A 22,759-nucleotide genomic window follows, 5' to 3' on the forward strand; every position below is an offset into this window, starting at 1 on the left:
TTACCTGGGGTGATTGCTTGGTTGGATTCTGGTGAGGATTGTTTGAGCCTGATGGCCAATCCAACCCACCTGAGGCTGGACTATGGCAAGAGGGTCACAAGTTGTGAGTTAGATATGGTAGTTAGAAAAAGTAGGTTTGTAGTTTTGCTATCTCCTTTAAATAGTATATTAATGTATGATAGTAGAGTTATTATAAAGAAATCATTCAGCCTTCTAAACTAGAGTCAAACATCATCATTCTTCCCACCAGGTTTACCTACATTTACAACACAAACCTTCTCCAGGAGTGAGGCTGGAGGCTGTGCTGCCTTTCTCTGTGCCAGGGCCCTGCCTCCCTGTAGGGATCCTCCATCCTCAGGTGGGGCATGGCAATGATCAACCCACAATCTCCATATTTTATCCCCAAACCTGTTGGGGAGTGCAGGGGGGACAGCCATATCTGCAGGGAGGGTGTAGGGCACTGCTCACACTTAGGCAAACCTCCAGCAAGACAAAGCCTCCTTAAAAACAATCTTCTGCCCTTTCCAGCTCTGAAAAACTGGAAAGGGCAACCAGCTCTGCTGATGGAGCCCCTTGGAATGAGCCCAGGATCAGCTGCAGAGCCTGGGAGTCTGTGGGCAACAGATCCCCACAATTGCTGCCTGCACTCCTCAGGGCACCTTCTTCCCATCCCTGCCTCTGCTGCTGGTGTTTCCCAATGGGAAGAGCTGGAGGAGTGGCACTGCACCCCCCAAACAATGTTCATGTCCCACTGTGCCTCCCCCCACATCCCAGGGCTCAGCATCAGGCACTTGCCTCAGCTCCTCCTCCAAGTGAGGATGGGGAGAAATGTATCAGGCAAGGCAAGAAGGGAGTTGGACCAATTTCCAAAAATCCTCTCTCTCTACAGAGAAAGAACAAACAAACAAACAAGAGGATTTTTATTCCCCAATCCTCTTCAAAATTTCCCCCCTAGAGAAGATTTAGGGGATGAGCAGTGACCATAAGCAGCCTGTGAGTTCAGGGTCTCACCCAGCCCAGTGGGATGAACCCCTTGCCCACAGTGCCCCAGTAGAAATGCCTACACCTCCCATTGCAACAACCCAACCTGGGCCTCAATCAGTTTATTCCAGTTCTTGTTTGGGTTTTCACACTAAAAAATAAAGCTGATTCAGGGGGTGTGTGAGTGGAGCTCAGCACCAGTGACTTAGGACATGGGTGGTAGAGACAAAGCCAGCCTTGGTGGCCAGGTCCCTGCCAGGAGTTTTATGGTTGGTGTTTAATCTAGAGGAGAAATTTTCTGGGCAGATTGGACACAGCATTCAGGAGGCTGATGAGGCACTAAGGAATCCACTGGACTTGGCTCCCAGGTTGTTTTTTCCAGCTGATTTTTGCCCTGGGGCATTGTTCCCAAAACATCCATCTACTCTCAAGGCAATTGTGCAGGGGGACGGATGGCTTTGGCTCATTTTGGGGATGATGCTGTTTTCTCATGTAGAGGTGTGTCTGTACCAAACACTTTCAGCTGGCTGACCTTTCTGCTGTCCCAAACAGGGCTGCAGTGTCCTGCCTGCATGTTGGGAGTGACACAGGGCACCTCCTGTGGGGGAATTAACTGTGCTGAGGCAGCACCATGCTGTGGATGATCACAGGAGCCCAGGCTCCAGCCCTGGTCTTGGTTAGGTGACACAGACACAGCAGATGTGCTTTTAAGACAGAAACAAAAGCCCTTAAAAGCCAAGATTAAAAGGTTCTTCCAGGACTGTCCTGGTGTTAGACCAATGCAGTGAGCTACAGCATCATCCTCAGCAAAATGAAGCTGTAACTCTTGACCAGTCCCTGCTCCTCAATTCCCAGTGCCAAGGGCAGAGACCCACGGACCCTGTTGAGGTGGGAAGTGACTGGATTTGCAGTCACTCAGTGCATTATTTACCAAAATACCAAGCCACAGTCCTGCCCACATCTGGGTGACTCTCACCTCAGGTGAGATCCAGAGGGAGGGGTGTGGGAACCCAGGGCATCCCTCTGGCTGCCCTGGCAGGTCTGGGACCCTGGCAGGGATCAGGAACCCCCTGGACAGAGCCCCCAGAGACACTGGCTGTGATCTCTGTCCATGGAAAAGAGTTTTCAATCTCACAGGATGAATTACAAGCTCTGAGTGTTTGATATAAGTAATAATTAAGTGTGGCACGGGTGCAAAAGTAAAATTTTAGGATTCTAGATGAGGGGTCCAAAGGGGACAAGATGGAGGAAATTGGGTGTGCCTTGTCCTTTTTCTCCTTCTTCATGCCCTCCATGTCTCACTGTGGTGTTGGCATTTTTCTGTTGGTTCAGGCTGGGGACACACTGTCCAACGTAGGTGACAGATATTGGCACGTTCTTGTAAATCCAGCCCAGGGAGTTTCTGGTATTTAATGTTTGTCACATCCCACTGAGGGCAGAGCCCCACACGCTGCCCTGCAGGACAGAGCTGGGCAGGGCAGCAGAACATGTGAGAGATCAACAGAATAAACAACCTTGAAACCAGCACAGACCATTTATGGCTTCTGCTTTGGCAGCGGGGCTGACAGACAGAGACTTTCTACAATCTCAGAATCATCAATGCCTCAGATTCCGACAGAGGAGGAAGCTCCTCTCTCCCAAAAAGAGAAGAAACAAAGAGTGTTTGAGAGATGAGAACCCACACATGTGTCTCCAGCTGGAAATGAGTCCCACCCCAGCCACAAGGGCTGTCTTCCCCTGTGGCACCTGTCCTGCAGAAAGCCCCATCCCACCTTTGCTTTCAGCTGCAGAGCTCTGGGGTGAGGCCAGGGCTGAGAAACACCAGAGATCAGAGAAGGCGAGAGAAGCAGCAGGGAGCAGCTTTTATTTACTGCAAGCACAGGGAATGGGGAAAGATGAAGCTTTCCTGCCCAAGGAAATTTTTTTATTAATTTTTGGGGGATGTGAGGTGGGCAATTAAAGAATCTCCCACTCTGTGTGCAAAGGAGATGAGCACTTATGTCTCACCCTCTGGGCAAATCTCAATGCAGGCAATCAGTTGCCATTCAAAACCATCCCTGGGGTTTCCCTTGCACCTGGAGCCCCTTCCCTCATCCCAAACTTTTTCTCATTTACCCCAGGATGGACAAGAGTGATTGCTCATGAGATAACAGCACGACCCAAGAGACTCAGCCTCTATCTGCAAAATGATGTAAAAAATCTCCCCTGCACACTGTGGTTAAACCAAATCACCCTGGGCTCAGACAGAACTGCATTTTATCAAATATTAAGCAAGTGAATATATAGAATTTTCCCCCCTCGTTTGGGGCTTTCTTGCTCTCTGGCCATACAGACATGTTTCTCTTCCATTAGGGTAGGGAAGATGCCTAAAATCAGTGCAAAAAGCCTTGGGAAAAGGCTTCCAGGTGAGAAGCCCTGGGAAAGAGAATTATTTCAGTGCCAAAGCTGTCACAGGGTTTGTCCCACTCACCCCAGATCCTACCATGAAGCCCCTGGTGTTGTTCACTGGGTCAGCATTACTCCTGTGAGTAATTTTGACTCCTTTTTCCTGGAGGACAGGTAAGGGCTGCCAGGCTGGAAGCAGGAGAGCACACACAGAGCAGCAGCAGGACCAAACATCTCATCTAACATCATCTGCAAGTGACAGATTTTTGGTTGCTGGCTTGGTTTTGTTGTTTTCTCCTTCCCCATCTCCCCTTTTCCAGCATGGCTCCAGTCCTTTTGCTTTGTGTTTCATTGCACGTGGGGTTCCTTTAAAAGCACAATAAAAAAGCACATTTTACACCACTCCACACATGTAAAAATAGAAAAGGGAGCCTTGAACAGAAGCTGCATTATGTTTGGAGCAGGTTCCTCCTGCCAGGCGTGACGTGATGCTCCTTTCCAAGCCTTGGCATGTTTTGGGAAGGGTTCATCCTTCCTGCAGGCACTCAGGGTAGCTGGGGCCAGAAACCCAACAGCTCCACTCACAAATTCCTGTGCAAACCTCGTGGGCAGCCAGCCAGGGCATGAATCACAACCCAGGTTCAGGTTTACGGTGGGATTGAGGCTATTTTTGTCCCCTTTTGGCTAATCCAAAAGAGGTGTCCTACTGCCTCTGGTTCAGCCTCTTGAGGATAGATCCCTTTGTCTGTGGCTTCCAAAGCCTTCAGAGATTTGAGTGGGTGGGTTTATTATCCCCATAAAGGATAGATGAAACCAGGCATGTCCATCACAAGGTGACCATGGAGACCAGAAGCAGCATAAAATATTTTCTACCTTGGGCTCACAGTCCCTAAAGTCCCCAAGTCCTGAGGGGTGTGACAACCTGTCTGGGTCTGACTGTGGACACGTGTGGATGCCCTGGGTGCTCAGTGGGCAAGGTCAGGCGCTTCTGGAGGTGTGGTTCACCTGGCAGCTTTTGGACACCCTCTTCTTGGCATTCACTAGATCTCCATGGCCTGGCAAAGGGAGGTGAGATGATGAAATCCCACCAGGGCATCCCTGCCCGTGTCTGGGAGGAGCAGATGGAGGTGACAAGGAGACACCCTGGCACCAGATGGGGAGCTGCTCCCTTCCCCAGGCAGGAGAACAGACTGACCCAGTGACAACACCTTTGCAGAGCCCAGTGCAAAGGATAAAAGGAGGAAAAAGAAACACAGGCAGTGAAGTATCTCAGCAGAGCGCTGGACTTTTGAGCATACGAACTGTCAGGATATTCCTGAGCACTTGGGTGCATAAATATTAAATAAACTGCAGCGAGGAGGAGAGAGATGTCTGTGCTGTTGGCAACCTGGGGCAGGGAGCAGGGGCTTGGCCATTCCACAGATCCCAACACAGCCCTGGAGCAGGCAGGGCACACTGAGCAGCCCTCGGGGGCTCCGCTGTCACACAGCAGCTCCATGGCAGAGGCTGGCCCTGAGGTTCCCTGCTTGCTGTCCGGGCTGCTGAGACACTTAGCAAATCCCATGTAGCTAATTACACTCAGCTTGGATGCCTCATAGCCTCTGGTAGTGTTTCTTATGTTAATTAGCAGTACCCAGCAGGGAGAGCACATCCCCACCACATCTTGTTTCCCCCTCAGCACGAGTGAGGGATGGAGAGAGCTGATGGGAGCTCTGCTCCTCGTCCCTCAGAGGTGAGAGAGGGGGACACCACGCTGCCCCACACAGCCAGCCTTGCTGCAGACATTTTTGTGTGGCACCAGAAGCAACTGGAGAGAAAATGTCCTTTGTCAGGACCTTGCACCCAGCAGGAAAGCTCATGGGAGGGGACATGGTGTGGCTGAAGGAGGAACAGACTTCCCTTCTCCTTAGGCCAAGTTTTCTGGCCTGGTTCCCTATGGCATCACACGTGGCAGTGTTTCCTGTGGGCTGAGTGGCTCACAGCAGCTTTAGGGACATATCTGTGCATTAATTTAGTCCAGACCAATCCTCTCCTGGTCCTGTGAGGGCCAGCTTGGCCAGCAGCAGCTGAAGGCCCTTGACAGCACGTGAAATGTAAGCAGCCCTTACACAGGCGCAGGTGGGGGACTGAGTTTGCTGCAAAACCATTAAATCTTGGCTTGGGAGGAGGAGATTGGAGGCAGAGAATCTGCAGCTGGCACAATCCCAGCTGTGTCCTGGCACTGAGCACACAGCCAGTGGCACGGGGAGGGCTGGTGACGTTCCCCACCTCGCACAGCCCCCTGAATATCAGGCTAGCCCAGAAGTCTGAGGCTGTAGGGGAGGAATATCAGGAGATGGCAAAGATTTCCAAAAGAGGCTCTTACCCCAGATATGTTGGTTCAGCTCTCTTTATTCTGTAGTGTCCATGTGGAGAGTGGGGCAAAAGAGCACAAACAGGAAATGTCAGGGGTCTATACAGACTTTGGACAGGGTGGGCTTCCCTGGCTCTCCACCAACCCCGTTGGGGCAGGAAGGAGGGTCCAGGGTTATCTGATCAGAGTCACAGGGTCCTGGGGAAGGGGAAATAGAGTGCCCATGAGCTCACTGTAACAGGCTGGCACACAGCTGCAGCTGTGAGCCCAGAGGTGCCTGGGCCAGGTGGGATGAAGAGGCAGCAGAGTGAGGGTGGGTCTCAGCTGCTGCAAGCTCACCTGCAGAGATGTCCTCTGAACCACCAGAAGGAGCTGGATGCACCTCGTGGGGCACCTGCAGCCAGCACAGCTCTTCTCTGGGCCAGGGGGTGGTCAGGGCTCCAACCCAGGTCACTGGGCTGATCACCTCAGGCTGTGCCCTTATTTCCAGGGGAGAGGATGGGAAGTGTGTGACAATGGTGCCTGACCCCAGAAAGGCCTGGGGAGGTGGAGGGGACCTGCAGAGTGCCAGACAGTGCAGCAGTGCTGCAATAAAGGCTGGAGAGCAGCAGAGCAGGGAGCATTGGCCTGGACCCTCCTCTCCTCACCAACACAAGAGCATCCCCAGTGTGTGACCACGGGTTCTCCAGAAACCTCTGTGTATCTCCTTAGTCAGCAAAGGCCAGGCAGGGTCTTTCCCTGCAGACCACTCCTCCCATGGGGGTCTGCAGTGACCTGACTGTTTTATAGCTGCTAAAATCCAGCTAGCCAGCTCTTGGGGTCCTGCATGGTGCATAAACCCCCAAACTGCAGCCTGCAGTGCCTGGGACACCCCCAGGCACCCGGAACAGGGGGAGCTGCTGGGACACCCCCTCGTTGGCAAAGGTGCCAGGTCCTGCCCTGGCTCCCTCCCTGTCTGGCTCAGAAAGCTGCCTCTGTTCACCCCACCCCACCAATTCTTTTTCTTTTCTCCTTGGATTAAACAAACCCCGCGGTGTTTCCAGCATGACTAATTCCATAATGACAGCAATATCCCCTGCCTCCCGTGCAGCCCAGGAAGGTGCCAAGCACCATTAACGTGCTGGTACACATTGCTATTGCATAATCAGCTGGATCTTCCTGGGGGAAAATGAGCTGAATTAGACACTCTCCTTTGCTGGAATAGCAGGGACCAATGGGGATTTCCACGAGAGAGATGGTTATAAAAGGAAAATCCATATGATGCTGCCTTGAAAAATTGCTGTTGTCTGGTGAATGCCAAAAGGGAGCCTGTATCTCTGCCTGACACATATTCATGTGGCTGTGAAAGCGAAGGGGCTCTTTTCTTCAGCCCTCCCATGCTCCATAGGCTGCTGCTCTCACCCTCTGTGTGGTTCTGTTCATTTCTTCACTCAGGGGCTGAACCTAGGGCAAAGGCTGCAGCAGGGTTTCTTCAACACTGCTTGGACTCAGCTGAGCTGACATGTGCCCCGTGGATGTGTTCCTCAGCCTGGGATGCCAAAGGAGAGCCTGGGACCACACCTGGAGAGGCTGAGCACAAGGCACAGACTCCTGGCGAGATCTCAGCACGGTGCCCTGCCCCTCAGACACCCCAGCTCTGCAAGGAGGGGTGATGATGTGATCTGCTGTGTGGCATTTAGCTGTCACATACCAGAGAAAAGGACTGGCATAGTCTTTATCCCATTACCCCAGAGCGATTTTGGACAAGCAGCCAGGTAAAGAACGGAATTAATTATTCTGCTTTGCCGAGGAAGACGCTGCCCATGAAGTCTCATTACTGATGCATTGCTGTGGAAATGTGTGGCAGGAGGGAGGAAATCTCACCTGCAATACTTCCAATGTAATTCCCTCCTTTGTGCCCAAAATTAAAAGCCAATGACTGGAAATGCAGCCGAGAAAGGCTTTAACTCGCAGCCGTTAAGTGTTGAAAACTGACACACCTGATGATGGATAGTGAAACATCTCTTTAATTTCATTGCTCTTGCCAGCAATAGGAGCCTTTGTTGGCTCTGATCTCTGGGCTGGCTCTGCTGAATCAGGGGCAGGCAATTCCCCATCCCCTCCTCCAGAGATCCAAGCCTCTGGGTATAACCCTACGCCAACATTCCCATTTATCCTCGCAGCCCCTCTTTGCTCATCTGCTAGATTTCCCTGACTTGGAAGCACTAACCCCTCCCTGGGATGCAGGAATGTTCCAGACGACTCTGTTTATTATTAATAAGTTTCTATACGTGTGTGAAAGTCCCTGCAGCTCCCTTGGAATGAACCTCCAGAGGCAGATTTTGTACTGCTTCCCTTGGCTGCCTTCCCCCACTCTGCAGAGCACAACACAAACGGGTTTCCAGCAGCACGTAGGGGCTGAGGAGCAAACAGGAATCAAATCAGCTCTTGGGAGCTTTGTTTGGTTGTCACCAAAGGTGTTTTCTAAGTGATGGCTGAGCTGTGAATTGGAAGTGTTACCTGCATGATTTCCTGAGCACCACAGCCATTGTTTATAGCCTGAAGCTGGCTCACCTCAGCGTTGTTTGGAGATGAATGTTGGCCAGGACATCATCCAAGTCAACCCGACACACATGTAATAAGATCGTTCTGTGGCAGTCAAATGCTTGTTGGAGAACCCTGCAATGTTTTCTAAGTATGATTCACAGAATAATGGAATGGTTTGGGTTGGAAGGGACCTTAAAGCTCATCCAGTTCCATGCCTGCCATGGGCAGGGACACTTTCCACTTGGTTGCTCCAAGCCCCATCCAGCCTTGGACACTTCCAGGGATGGGGCTTCAACATCCCTCAGCAATGTGTTCCAGTGCCCCACCACCCTCAGAGGGAAGAATTTCTTTCTCACATCCAATCTAAACCTACCCCCTTTCAGCTTAAAGCCATTAATGAATCTCCCCATCTTACAGCAATGAGACAGAGAAAGGCAGAACGAGTGGCCCAAGCTCAGAGCTGGGATGAGAGCTGCACTCACAGCCCAGCACGGTGCCTTTCCTGGTGGTTCCTGTCAAAAACAGGGGGACAAGAAGGTTTTTAGCAAAAACTTTTGTTTTCCTGGGGAAACAGCGGCCTTCCCAGGTTACCACCGAGGCTTTTATTTTTTATTACTTGTCAGCTCAGCCAGGCTGGATGAATTGTCCTCCAGTGTAAGCACCAGTGCTGCTGTGCTGCTGTGCTGTTGGGCACCTTTGATCTACAGCACAGCAGTTACAGAAAGAACTGAGTGAAGAGCTCTTGGTTCCCTCTCCCATAAACCATTTTCCCCCAGGTTTTGGCTTACACACATCCAGGGGGCCGTCACTGTGTGTTCCTGACATTCTCTTCCACAGCTCCTGAGTTGCCCTTGTGTTGTGGATGTAAAATCCCAGCTGGGTTTGGGTAGGCACGTTTCCACCCTTACCTGTTGAAGGAGGGGATTATTAACAGGGTGGCTGCCCGGACAATGTCAGGGGGTTCTCACACAGATAAACCCTTTCCCCCTCACAAATGGCCCATCACAGGAAATTGGATTGACCTCCACTTTATTTATTGTCACCGTCTCTTGCTCTGCTTTGTCAGAGACTGATGACTGCTCCCAGTGTTTGCCATCCACTCAGACCTCAAGGAATACTATAAGGCTCTTTGGAGGGATGCAATCACAGAGCTGTGGGCAGTTGGCCAGATTCATTCCTGATTATAGTGTAGAATATATGGCCAGTGATTTCTCAAATCCCACTATCAGCTGTTTTAGGCAGCCATAAAATATAATACTGATCATATAATGACTAAAATCCATCTACAACACCAGGAGGATTTAGTCCCTTCTCCTAGGGTTGGCTCTCCATTCTTATGACCTTCTTCACACTCCTTTCGGTGGAAATCCCCCTCCTTCTACCCAGAGGAACCACATGCAGCATTCAGGATGAAAACTTGCAAGCTCTCCATAAACATGATGGAAACACTCTCCTGATTTTGAAAGCCAGGGCAAATCTGTGGTTTTCTGGCACATTTTTCCACTGTCTCTTGCTGACTTCGTCACACTTTGTGGGCTTGCTTAGATGAGCAATTAATTGGTCGAGGCAGGATTGCCTGGGAAAAGTCAAGTGAGAAATGCCTTTCATAGAACATCAAGCTGGATTGAGTGTTCAAAATCACGGGAGAAGTGCTGTCACAGGACATATTTGCATGGTAAGCCAAAGGAAAAAAAAAGTGATGGAGATGAGCACTGAAGTGAGCTGGTTTATACTGGCCAGCTCTGGAGGGAGATCCTCACCAGGACCTGAATTATCAGAGCTACAGCCACCTCTGCTACCTGCTCTGTGCTGCTGGACCCCTCAAAGTCCTGAAGAGGTTAAAACCCTAAAATGTCCCTTGGTGACCTCTCCTAGGGTCTGCCTCTGGCAGGCAAACCTGTTCCCAAAGGATTGCACCCCAAATTTACCCCGTATCTATCCCAACCCAGCAGACCCCCTGAGCAAGGGCTGTTATTGCTCTGGGCAGCCCATGGTTCTCTCTCAGGAGGTCTCCCCCAAACTGTGGCCACTCAAAGCCCCTCTCAGCATGCTGGCACTGCTCCGTGTCCCCCGTGCAGCCGTGGTGGCACCCTGCCCACTCACAGGCATCGTGCCCACCCCTGCTGCCAGCCTGCTCAAAGGGCAGGGGTCCCTTTGTGGTCCCTCCAGCAGGTCTGCATTCCATGCCAGTGGCAAGAGAGGCTTTCTGAGGCCTCTGCTTCCCTCTCTGCCCCTCTCTCAGCATGCAGGATGCTCACACAAAGGAGGAAGCATATGTGTGGTTCGGAGGGAAGCAGCGTGGCAGCTTTTGGACACCTCCCTCGCCCGACACCTTTCCTACCTCTCCTGCCTTTTTATTCCTGTGTTTGGTGGAGAGCAAAACCTCTCTGCAAGCCTGGCTTATTTTTAGAAGGCTGCACAGCCAGAGACACCCTTTCACTAGCCAAAGTAAGAGGACACCAAATGGTCCTGACCTTTCTCTCCAAGGCCCCATGTCGGGCCCGTGCGCTGAGCAGAGCACAGGGTGGAAGCAGGGAAGGAAGGAAGGAAGGAATTTGTGTTTGCTTGGCCGACTGCCCTCGCCTGGGGCTTGGGTTTATATAAAGAGGATGAGGGCACGGCGCAGGGATGAAGGTTTGTTGGCCATCACAAGGTTCAGAAGCTCTGTTGACAAGGTCATGGGCATGAAAACACTTTCAAAACCCTCCCCAGCAGATCTCTTGGAAATGCTTCTCCTCAGCTCTCCCAGGTGCCAATGTGAGCATGCACAGGGACGCTACCTGGAGCCTGTGATTTTTTTCCCTGTGTTCTTATGACATCCCAGTCTGCAGCAGGAGCTTGATGCAATTCCTCATGCATCTGAGACACTATCTGAAAAAAAAAAAAAAAAAAAAAGAAAGAGCAAAATAGCAAGGGGTTGATCCCTTCTTGCAGATGGGAGTCCTGAGAGGCAGGGAAAAGGAGTTCCAGATTTGCTCTGCCTTGTGCAGACCCTCAGATGTCTTTCTCTTTATTTAAATCCAGTCTCATCTGGCTTGCTGCTGTAACCATTTCCCTGGGGAGCCTGTTCAGTGCCCCACCATCCTCTGGGGGAAGAATATTTTCCTAATATCCAAACTAAACATCCCCTTCCACAGCTTCAGACCCTGTCACTGGTCAGAGAAGAGATCAAAGCCTGTCCCATCTCTTCTCCTCACAAGGAAGCTGTAGACCATGATGAGGTGAGATCTGGTCCCTGCTTTTGCAATGGATTTTGGAAATGAGCCACCTGCCATCCTCTGTCCCTTGGACTCACACCTGTACAGTGGCACTGTTTCAGATTAAAAGATGCTTCCTGCACGTGGAGCAAGGTCCTGGAGTGCCTGATTCTACACAAACACTGAAAAAAGGGAAAGTCTGACTCCAAGATGATTTTGAGACATGAATGAGCACACAAGTGCAGATGAGCAGGGTAATGAGATGCCTGCTGTGCCTTTTCCCCTGTCTTTGTCACCTCTGCACCCATCAAAGCCCAGCAGTGAATGCACAGACCACGGGCACAGCAAAGGGCTCAGATGTGTTCTGCAGCTTGGATAATTGATAAAAACAGCCCTCAGCCCTGGTTTGGATGTGACAGCCACACCAAGGAGTCCTTTAACGTGCCTGGAACTGCTGCAGACAATGGGGAAGCTGGATTCCTGAGGGGGCAGCAGGAGAAGAGGAGGAGTTGCTGCTTCATGACCCATCAGCTGTCCAGAGCATAAGGACACCTTTGTTTGCTTCTCCTTCAGCCTCCTGTTACCCAGAGTGGGAGAGGCAGGAGATGGCAGAAACCTGGGATTTTCAAACATTTTCTGTGTCAAATGCAGTGGGAGAGGGGGAGAAAAGCATTCCCACACTCAGCCAGGCTGAAACAAACAGGCAGGGCCTGGCTTGGCCCAGAGCAGACACCTAAAAAACACCAGTCCCTGTGCAAACCCTAAGGGTTATGGGGGTCTCCTCGATTATCTCCCCCAAAATCCATTGGTCTGCTTGGTTATCTCCCCCAAAACCCATTGGGCAGCACCTTGCCTGGAGGCAGCATCACCCACAGCCTCCTGTTAATGGGGTATCATGATGGGGGCTGGAAATTTTCCTCCAGGGATGTGAAAAAAATTGGCTTCCACTCACCCAGCCACAGCCTACCCCAACCCCGACCTCAGGGTGTCTCCCAGTCATGCTGGTCCGTCCTGTTCTGGTTTGAAAACAAATTCAGTGAGAGACTCCAAGTCAGAAATACAATTTATTAGGAAAAGTGAAAAAGAAAAAACAATATATGTGCAATAATACAAAAGAAAAACCACTGACAGAGTCAGAATACAACTTGACACCCTTTTTCGTCAGGGTGTTGGTAGCTGTCCAAATTGGAAATCCAGCAGAAAAGGCTGAGTCTGGCATCCCAAAAAGCCCAGATTATATCCAGGTAGGAATGTTTGGCTCCTCCCTCTGGGCAGAGCATCTCCCAATGGGATGCTGTAACTTTTATCAGTTATGCAGTGACATTCAATAGCCCATTATCAGCAGATGTCTCCTCTGAGAGAGGATTGGTTGTGGAAGAGATAAGGAAAACTGCCCACTCTCAGGATCTGAGTGTTAGGGTGGCCCCAATAAATGTAAAAGTCCTTGTTCTCCTAGCCCATGCAGCCAAAGGAGGAGTCAGAATGTGTAGGATCAGCTTCTCAAGGTTGTTAATTTTCCCTTATCTATAACATTCTTTCTCTGACCTGCTGAGCTCCATCTAGCAAGGAGGCCATGCCATTCTGCGTGCCACCTCGGGTGGCATTTACATTTTATATCAAAAATTACATGTATTATGTTTACAATGTTGTGCCAATACCTATCATCTACGTTAGACAGTGTGTCTCCACCTTGAACCAATAGAAAAGTGTCACCATCACAGCAAGACATGGAGGACAAGATGAAGGAGAAGGTCAGGACATGCCCAAATTCCTCCATCTTGACCCCCTGAACTGCATTCAAAAAACCCCAAAATTCTACTTTTTCACCCTGTGTTAATTCAACTATCACACTACTCAAACCCTTGTGGCTTGTAATTCCTAATACAAAGTTGACAACTTTTTCCATGGGCTAAAATCGAAGCCACAGGTGTTTTTGACTTCATGCCAGGGTCTCAAGACAGCCAGGGCAACCAGAGGGATGTGCTGGACTCCGACAGACAACTGCCATACAGATGGCAAATGGAACACATCTTGCCTTTCAACCTGGGACCCCTCCCCAGATGGGAAAGTTTCCAGCCCCAGGATCTGCTCTGAGAGAGAGAATCCCCAATAGGTTTACTCAGAGATTTGTCAACTTGGGGATTTTTTTTCCTCCACAAATTATATCAGAGAGAAGTTTTAAATTCCAGCATCTGCCCTTCCCTCCTTTTCTTCCTGTGCAAATGTTGTATGGGACTGGAATTACCTGAAGGTTGGGTTTCCATCCAAATGTTGGGAGGAAGAAGGCAGACATGCCATTCAGTATCTCCAACTGATTTTATTTATCAGGTGTAAAGGAGCCACTGGAAGCCAAACAGACGTGTGGGCAAATATGTTCAAAGGGGCTGCTATCATTTAATGGGTGAAATGATAAGGAGCTTCAGCATGAGGTGATGCTGGCACAGAACTCCAGGACTCTTTTCCCAGGTCAGGAGGAAAAACTGAGGACAACTGCACTGACTTTGGCTCAACCCAGTGAAACATTGCAATGATTGTTTTTTAACTTGCAGTCAGCTTGAAGGCAGCAAAAGCAGCTTCAAACCTGAAGGAAAGGATCACATGCCTGAAATCCTGCCTGATTTTTTTCCAACTATATCATCTAGTCTAATAAAAGACAATAACTCCTCCTCCCAACCTTGCCTTGCTCAGAGCCTGAAAACACCAGAGCTCCAACAATTCCCCTGTAACAAAGGGAATGAGTCATTCAGCAAAGCATGCGTTTGGAGAAAAAAAAATCTGCATATTCATTTATTCTGGTATTTAGCTAAAAAGATTCAATTTACCTGTAGAAAATTATATTTTTAAAAATTTAAATTAAAAAACCTAATCAATGGCTCTTGAAATTCAAAGTCGGGGTGCAAATGGCTAAAAGATATTTTTGGGCATGAATAACATAATTTTTCAGGCATAGGCAGAATAGTGGGAACAAAGGACTTGCTAAAGGATTGCAGCTAGAGCAAGATCTGGGGAAATCATTTCAACAGACAGATGGATGGAAGGACACCCAAATGTCAGGAAATGGCACCCAAAACCTGACAATATCCAGATTTCCAGCACACTGGGCAAATGAGGAAGCTGCTGCCATTTCACACCACACATATGGATTGTCTGCACACAGAAAAAAGAAAGCCACGTGGCTTTGAGACATTTTCTGGAGTGACAGACATGGTGACCACAAGGTGGGCACATTGTCAGCTGCAGAGTTTTAACAGCACTCCAAAACCCCTTTTTAAAATGGCCTTTATTCTGTAGGGCAAGCAGAATACCTGGCTTCAAAGACATTTCCCTGGATCTTCATAAAGCTCTTTCTTTTTTTTTTTTCTTTTTTTTTTTTTTTTTTTTTAAGTAGATCTGTGCTGTTTGTAGCTCTAAGCACTGGGAGCTGCTCCCAGGGCCAGCCCAGCTTGGAGTTGCAGCACTGCAGAACATCCCTCCTCCAAGCTGAGGTTTCTGCTGGCTGAACAAGGTGTCTTTGCCCCAGCACCTGAAGAGTAGTGAGGTTTTGGAAGCTTCAGTGAATCTTAATTGCACCCATCCAGAAGTAGTGACCTCAGCTGTGCTAACCATAAAACACTGCTCACTGCTTGGGCTTAATGGTGTGTGGCCTGCCAAGGAATCTTTTTTTCTTTCCCTTTCAGAGACAATCTGTGGGAATTTATTGGCTTTTTAAAGCTGTCTGATCTTTCACTGAAGGAAACTAATGGAATATCAATGACACCAGGTATTTGTCACAAGTATCATTTATGGAGGAAATATGGGCCTGGCTCAGAAGGGCTCTCCTGCACATGGTTAACCAATTCCACACACAGGTCCAGGCAGCAGCTGGGATCAAACCCAGGCTTCTCTGTGGCTGCAGGCTTATCAGCCACTACCAAACACAGAAAAGCAAAGAGCATTCCTAATTCAGCTGACTAATTCAATTTAAAAACCCAATGAGGACAAGACAGCTTGAATTTTCATGGGAGCTTTAATTTAGGATGACACCTTTGCAGCTAGAAGGAAGAGCTTTTGGCTGGTTTTAAGCACCTTTTGAAAATAACAGGTTAAAAAATACTTTTAAAAATATGAAAATATTCCTTTTCCTATTTTTTATTGGCATCTCCATTTTTTTCAGCTCTGACTTTTCACTGAGCTACACCCTATTTGGTGAAAGATCTTCTCCTTTTTCGTCTATTTTTCTGACAGGTTAAGAGTTATCTAAAAGAAAATGATGCCTCGGAAGTGTTGTGATAGATGTGAAGTATTCAGTTTTTAACAGAAAAAGAAAAAAGTGTTTTTACAAAGGCTGCATCCTTATGGGGTCACCTAACCCTTGGGGAGCCTCCTGTGCTGGGGTTTCACCCCACAGGGCAGATCAGAGCCGTGATCAAGTCCCCAAAACTGAGATTTGCAAACATCCCAAGCTTGAACTCTTTTTTTTTTGGGACACAAATCTTCTTTCAGGTTTTCTCACCAGCCTTAAATCCAGCTGGGGTTCTCAAAGCCTGCTAAGGACTGTGCCCAGTGATGAGTCTTTTTCTGCAGCATGGTAGAAAAGCTGCTTTTAATATATGAAATGTGCCAGAAAGCAGCAAACAACATGGCTCATTCTTCAAATGTTTTGGAATAACAGAGAGGATGGTAGCAAAGGGGGGAAAAAAGGCCACTTTTGTGCTCAAAGACTGGAGAAATGTTTAAGTACCCAGAGCTTCGTGTTTAATTATTGCAAAACACAGTGATTTGCTGCAGGGTTTGAATTTCAGCTGCTGCAAACCTCTCTCAGGGGAGAAGTGAAAGGGAAAGCGCAGGTCCCGGGTTGAACACAGTGAAGAAATGATCCTGGGGTACTTTAAGCCCAGGAGAGTGTCAGGAGAAGCTTCCCTGGGATGGAGGAGGAGGAATTCCCCACAGAGCTCTGACAGAACAGTCAGCAGTGGGATCGATCTGGCAGGGAATGGGAGCAGGGCCAAGGGGGAATTGTTTGTGCCACTGAGTGCAGAAGTTTCTGTGGCCTTAAACCATGGTGCTCTGGCCCACAAACCCAACCCCGGGGCTGGCATCCATCTGGGAATTGCTCCTGCCTTGCTCTGGGAGCTCCCAGGGCTTGTCCACCTTTAGGGCAAACGGGTCAGGGATAGCTCAACACCTCCCAGCCCTTTGGTGCCTCTGTTCCGGCAAAGCTCCTCAGAAATGAGCTGGAAATTAAGGTGAAAAGAGTGCTCAAAATGTAAATTTTCTAAAAATGCCGTGACCACATTCCGTGGGTTTTGTGGAGTGGTCCCTAAATCCCAGCCCAGCAGTGCTAAATGTTCACATCTGTGTGCAGAACGTGCTGGCAGCTCCTGGAACACAGAGCAGGAGAGAGGGAGGAAGAGAAGAGCAAGAGGGAGACATGCTGCAGATACTTGTACACCAGAGCATCACGTGAACATGTTTAGTATTTTTCCAAAAGAAAAGAAACTATCATCCAAGAGGCATAATTATATCTTAGGTTCCCTTTTTTTTTTTTTTTTTTTCTCTACAGGGCTTTTAAAGCAGTTTTTTTGTTTCATTCTTCTCCTTTTTCTATTTTCGAATTACAGCTTTTGCAGAAACAGGAGGAGGATGACAGTTAATACAAGAGAGAAGCCATGGGTCCCTGAGAGGGAGAGAAATGCTGCTGTTCCCTTGCCATCCCTGGAAGTGTCCAAGGCCAGGCTGGATGGGGCTCTGAGCTGCTGGAAGGTGTCCCTGCCCATGGCAGGGGGGTTGGAATGACATGATCTTGAAGGTTCTTTCAAACCTAAAGTGTTCTGGGATTCTGTGACTCAAAAGCAGCTAAATTTAGGCCTTGTTCTGCAAGCTGACTCCCCCATGGTAATCACAAAGGGATTCTTGCTTGATGCTTGTTCTCAAAGGACAAGACCTTGGGAAGAGAGAACCTCTTTGAGTTCCCACCATCCCAACATGTCCAGAGCTCAAATTTCCCTGGGCGTTGAAGGTGATGGAAGCATCTCTGGGAAGCTGGATATTTTGTACACCTATATCCTGACAGGTGAGATGCTCACCCACAGGCACCACTGGTGATGCTCACCCTCTTCCCAGTCATCACTTGGAATCCTTCTGTGCTGCTCCACTGGCTCAGGGCCACAGCTGGGTGCCAGGGGAGCTGGGAACACAGCACATTTTCACACATACAAGCACCCAAAGGCATTTAAGATAGCAAACTCACTCCTTCTAGGCTGTCACCTAGTAACAGGGGGCTTCCCAAAAATAATCAACAACATGATTCTGAGCCGTTCACTTGTCATCCTGGAATTAGCAGCTACTCAATATTTTGGCTGAAAAATAAAACACGCAGCAGGCGTTGGTGAGTGGGTGTTTCAGAGGGGAGTTTTACATGAGGCACCTTGTCCTTGGTCACCTGTGGGACCTGTGGCAGTGGAGGAGAGATCCCTTCCTGACACCAGGATTCTTCCTGTCTTAAAGCATGAGAACTGGTGACAGCAGAGAACCGTGAAAGCTCTTATGGGTCATTAAGTCACTGGGGTGCAAAAACCTTTATTTGCTGTTTGAGATCCCAGCTCTAGCCATTGCCTCCTGTGGCACAGACACCTTCCAAGGAGGAATTTCACACTGTTTACTGTCTAGGCACAGAGAGGGTGAGGTTTCCAGTGATGCTTTTATTGCTCAGCTAACAGTGTTAACCTCTTCAGTGAGGATGTGCACCCATCTAGCAATTGTCATTTACTGAAATTAGCTTTGCACTTCAGGATCTGTCAAGTTACAATTGTACTAAATGCTTTACTGGCTGCAAAGTGACAGTCCTGACACAGCTAATGCCATGACCCTTTGGCCTCAAAGCAGTGGGAGCAGACCCCTTTCCTCTCCTCAGGATTTGCATCTCCCGTGATATATGTCACTATCATTTTGTATTTTTTGTTTTAGCAGGATACTTCTTTTTCACATGTTGCAAGAATTTCAAGCTGTGCATGGATCATGTTTTCAAAATCTCTTCCATATTTACAAGTCTCAGAAGCCCTTTTTTATGTCTACATTTAATTACTTCACCAAGCATCAGAGCTGGGAGTGGGGAACACAGCACCAAGTATTTCAGGTCTCACAATAAAATCACATGAAAGAAGGTGCAAATAATTTGCTGGGCTGCAGCAAGGACAAGGGAAAAATGTCTTTCTCTTGCTGTTCTGTAGAGGAGAAAGAACCCAGTGAGGGTAGTGGTTTGGGGCCCAGTCCTAGCTGGACTGAGGGCTGAAATAGCAAGATACCAGCTGGTCCCAGAAAATATTTAGTAGGATCAGATCTCCTGGCCCTGCCTCTACAGGCACCTTGTGCTGTCACACAGGGTTAGTGTTTGGAGAAGTCACCAGAAAAAAAAATCCCATTGATCTCAGCTCAGAAGGTGTTTAGTCCAATTCTTAAATCCATGGCACTGTAAATTGCTGGAAGATCCCAGCCCAGATGCCCAGCAAAGAGGTCCTGTTTCCTTGAGCAACGGCAGCTGTTGTCCAAGTGGCACCTCTGGGATGTGACACTGCTGAAGCTCACCTGGCTGATGAGCATTTGTGATTAATTAAACTCCCACTGGCGCTCCTGTTTTCCCTGCAGATGTCCCATTAGGATCCAAGCAACAGCCACAGTCAAGAACGCAAAGTCAATTATGCACTGGAATTTAAAGAAACCATTAATTACCAAGATGCTCTGGCAGATGATGGCTCCAACAATGCTTATTACAAGAACCTTCATCAAGTTATCTGCTCTTTCATGTGAGCAGAGGTAACGATCCCTACTGAGATGGGAAAAATAATTAAAAACCATACAACAAGATGTTTTATTAATGACATGCACATCTCCATCGCTCTAAGAAAATTGGGCAATCTGTTCCTACACCACAGCTTTCCATCACAGGTTTGTATTTACCATCACTTTAATAATGGCTTACTAAAGTGCTAGCTAGTTCCCTTGGGTCGGCATAAAGGAGGAGAGGACAAAGGGAATTTATTTATGACTGGAACCCATTGACGAGCAAATCTACAGCACAGAGTGGAACAGGAAAAAAGCCTTGCAAGAAGAGTCCCTGCATAACTCATTGGTTTTTAAAAAGGGGTTCAGCAATGCAATAACAAAAGTCAAAGTGCTTGGGAAAACTATCTTTAAGAAAAATACTTCCTCAAACAAAAAAGCCCTGCCTTGGTTTCCTTCTACAGGTCTAGATCTGATCTCAGCTGATCTGGTGTCTAATGTTTCCAGTGGGAGCAGGGGCAGATCCACCAGGAGATGCACAAGGTTTGGTGAACCTGGGTTCAGGAATGGGCCAGCAGAGCACAGCCCTGAGACACCAAACTCCTTCATGGAAAGCATGAGGCTGACATGCATGAAAACTGAAGTCCTCTCTTGGTGTCTGACCAAAGCCCCAACAGGACCAGCTTTTCCAGCCTGCTCTGCCAGCTCAGCCCGGTGCTGCCCGAGGACTGCAGCAGGAGCATCCGCTCCTCCCGCCTGCCCTCGGGCTGGCACCAAGGACATGACTCACCGAGCACCTTCCCTCTTCCCACTGAGCCCTCATTTACTTAATCACCACAGATTAAAGCGTGTCTAATTAAGGACAGGCGTTAGATCTGATGAGGACCCAGCTCTTTCCCTGTTCACACACTACAAGCCCAGTGTCCCTCACCCGGTTCCAGGCTTTCAAACGGAAATGTTTTGTTCCTTTCCCAACAGAAGTTCAAAGTTTCACCTAAAAGAAGAGGGTGTAGAAGAACCAATAAAAAATACTTTGGGTCCTGAAAGTATTTTGGAGGAAACTTTTTTCTCTGTCACAGGTATTTATATGCATGGGCTGGGTTGCAGCAGGGATGCAGAAGCTTAGACTGGACTGAAAAAAAAATAAAATATTGTTATGAGGACTACAGAAGGAAGCTCACTGGCCACAGGCTCGCTACCCAGCATCACCACAGCTCTGCACAGAGACAAGATAGGGCCAGGACCTTCTCTGCAAGGATTGCTTTGCTCTGCTAACCTGATCTTCAGTGCAGGCACAGCCTCAAGGGTTGTGGCACTGAAATCAGTCCTGCCTCATCCACATATTGCTGGACGTCACTCAGCCTCACTCAGATGCACACTGCACAGCTAGGGAGGCATGGAGACTCCTTTTTGCTCCATGGACGTCATTTCGCTGATGGAATCGTCACATCTCTGTGGTGGCATCCATTGACTATGAGGTGTGGACACATTTCTGACAATTGGAATAAATAATAGCAGCAGTATTTGGCTTTTCTAACATACTTAGCATAAGTAGATCTTGATGTGCCTCCTAAAACGTGTACAATTTCATTATTCTTGGTTGGTAAATAGGACCTTAGCCCAGGCAGGAGTTTCTAAAGTCTTTCATTCATGTTATTCATGTTGTCTTTGAAATTCAGTCAGCAACTGAGTCACCTCACAGGTTCACCCACCAGTGGTTCCTGACTCTCATTCATCAGGGCACACTCACAGACATCTCCCTGACCTCCAGCAGAGCCATGTGCCTGCTTAGGTTACAAACAGGCTTCAGAAGGCATCTGCTGGGCTGGTTCACTGCAGAAGCTCAAGTTTCACTCCCCAAAATGACGAAACACTAAACACTTTTTTAGCTGGACGGAGCCATGAAGTTACTCAACTCTGCTGAGGTTTCACCGTGAGAAAAGACTGAACAGTTGAGGACTAGAGCTTTTCTTTGATATTTAAATAATTCCAGCAGAAGAAGCACTTGCCTAAGGCTGAGATGAACCAGGGCATGCCCAGGGGTGTGCAGCACACTGAGCACCACAGCTGCCCACCCCACCCCTGTCAGTGTGTGGCCAACACTGTGTTGCAGACCTGCAAAGGGTCTCCTGTTGTAAAAGGCCACAATATGAGGTGCCAAGGGCTTCCCACGGGTCTGACAGCTCCCTCCCAGCCCAGGTGGGGTTTGTAGGAGGAAGAGCAAGCAGCAGTGTCATCTTTCTAGTTAGAGAAGAGATGGCTGCAAGGTCAGGCTGGGAGAGAGGGTGCTGCGAGCACCCTCTGCGCTGCCAACGTGGCGGTGCCGAGGCGGGGAGGAACGGTCTGTCAGCCAGGGAGAACACCAGCCCAAGGCCAAGGGAAGGGATATCTGCCCAAGAAAAGCAGGAACTCTCTCCCCCAGCAGACCCTGCAGGCTCACAGGCCCCAACAGCTGGTGACATGGACCGTGCAGACACCTGGTGCCAGCAGTGCCCTGAGCTGTGTGCACAGAGGTCTCTGTGGGTGCAGTGGGGACATTTGGGCTCACCACGGGTGCAGTGGGGACATTCGGGCCTCCCCAAGGCCATCACTCCACCCTTGCCATGGAGAGGCCTCACTGGGATATCAGGCACTGCCAATCCCCCATCCTGTCAGAGCAGAGACGGGAAGAGCAGGGAGCACACGTCTGCATGTGACCTGAGTGACACGAGGCTGCAGGCACAAATTACACACTTTGCAAGTGACATTTGCTGTCACGGGGGGAGGTTAGAATGAGGCTGTTTAAAATTCAACTGAACTCTGCCCAGAAACAAGGCAGAGTGGTCTTCTTTTCTTTTCCACCCTCCAGGGTGACACTGTGATGTTTCCAGCAAGGAAGTCCCTCTCCTGCTCACAGATTTGGTAGTGGGTTTTGGCCCAGGGGTGGGATTCATGTTGCATGGGGATGTCTGGCTGCTTGGAAGCTGCAATCAGTACCTGTCAGTAAGTACCACAGGAACTGATTTACACCATCAGAGGTCTGAGCTAGACCAGGTAGGTCCTCCACAGCTGAGGAGATGCTCAGTAGCATCCTACAGTTCCACTGTGCAGATGGAGAAACTGAGGCACAGCAACTCTGTGTTCCATCAGGAGAACTTATAGTAGAATCCTGCTCTTTTTCTTCCTCTAGAAATGATGAAAAAGAACTGAAGGATGTTTTTGAATTCACAGCTCCAATCCATTTTCCAGGTAACTCAAGACGTGAAAGTAAAATGAATTATTGCTTCCCTTGTTTCCATGTTTCTCAGCAAATCCTAACAGCATTCCAGTGATTACATCCATTGGATATTCTTCCTCAATTTTTCTGGTCCTCCTGACTCTCTTTGGACACACACACCTTCATAACTTCTCCCACTCACGAGTTGCTTGCGTGAAGCTTTGCTCTGATTTGTCATAAACGGTTGTCCCATGATGATACTATTAAGGCAGTTATCTCATAACACAGAATTACTTAATAATTTGCTCCATTTGTCCTCACTGACGGAAACAATGTGCTCAACAATATCTTATCTCAGTCCTC

This window comes from Lonchura striata, chromosome 2 (genome assembly GCF_050655825.1).
Source record: "Lonchura striata isolate lonStrDom1 chromosome 2, ASM5065582v1, whole genome shotgun sequence".
Classification (NCBI taxonomy): Eukaryota; Metazoa; Chordata; class Aves; order Passeriformes; family Estrildidae; genus Lonchura; species Lonchura striata.